The following is a 1,365-nucleotide window of genomic DNA, read 5'->3' as shown; positions in this document are numbered from 1 at the left end:
TATAAATTTTTTAAGTTTTGAGGGGAAAATAGCGGCTTTAATAGGAGGTGTGGGTATTACTCCAAGAATATGTCCAGTAAGGTTGAATCTGACTATACCATTTAAAAGAGGATAAGAAACTGATTCTAAAACACCTGTGTCAAAAAGTTGGATTTCTGTTTTCTACTATTCGTACAAAGAAATAAACAAAATTTAGCTTATCAGCGCAACTCTCATAGCAAAAGTGAAATGCAGGGCGTGTACATAAAACAATAACGAAATTGTAACTTTCACATACTTATTATTTGATAAATAACGAAAATTAAAGTTACAACTCAATATTAAAAATTTCTCAAATTTCTGAAAACTTTGATGCACATATCAAGTAATTGTAAACAAAATGGTGAGAAAAAATCACAATAGATAAATGTAAGCATTTGTGCTAAACTTAAAATTATTTTAACAACACTAACAATCACTCCAATAAGTAAAATCAATCTCTACAAATTTAAAAAGCATTGCAGAATAGAATGCAGAGAATTTGATGATGTGTGACGCGTTTCCAAGTTAACGTTTCTCAGTAGCCTGCAGCGTTTAAGAATAATAGAGCAGATTGTACTGCTCTGTTAAGAAAACTGGACCTCAGTTTTTATGCATTTCTGAAACAAAATTAAGTTTGTAATAGTACATTTGTAAAATGTTGGTGGAGTTGTTTCAACATTGACTTTTCAGTAGTAAAACATACAATTCTGTATCAAGTTGTACTTCTCTTTTATTTTATCTGTATTATGTTCCTTTTTTATTTCAGATTAATGGTCATTCTTAAACTGTATCTACTAAAGATTCTTCTACATAAACAGAGTTGTTTTCCAATGTAATCTTTGCTAAATGCTATTCATTGGAGTGCATGAAATGAACATGTTGGTATTCACACATTTTCAGAGTATGCTAATATAATATTGCCTGCGGTGGAAGCACAACTTCAAGTTGGTGTATATTGTAGGCAACACAGTGTACACAGCAGTAGCTGTACTTGAACCTGGCACTTCCTCCCACTCAGTGCTGGTTTACAGCGCAGGGGTGGTACTTGAACCCAGTACTCCCACCCACTTACTGCAACTGGCCACATCCATGTAGGGTAGGGTTCAAAGAGAAAAATATAGCCAAGAGTGGTCTGATTGTAAAATTTTATTCACATACTGAGTTAATACTTGTCACGAAAAAATAATATAATTAAAAGAGGTTGGGATTTGAGGGGGAAAACTGAAGAATTATAGCTACAGCTTTTCTGTTCAAACAATTTTCATGTCGGTGTCGTCACAAACTGATTATTGTTCTCTTCAACAAAGCATTCAGAATAACTGCCAACTATAGGAAGTATATTCT

The sequence above is a fragment of the Frankliniella occidentalis genome, unplaced genomic scaffold (genome assembly GCF_000697945.3).
Source record: "Frankliniella occidentalis isolate FOCC.00 unplaced genomic scaffold, Focc_3.1 Scaffold57, whole genome shotgun sequence".
In the NCBI taxonomy this organism is placed as follows: Eukaryota; Metazoa; Arthropoda; class Insecta; order Thysanoptera; family Thripidae; genus Frankliniella; species Frankliniella occidentalis.
The sequence above is the reverse complement of the archived record's forward strand: the minus strand, read 5'-3'. Positions refer to the sequence as shown.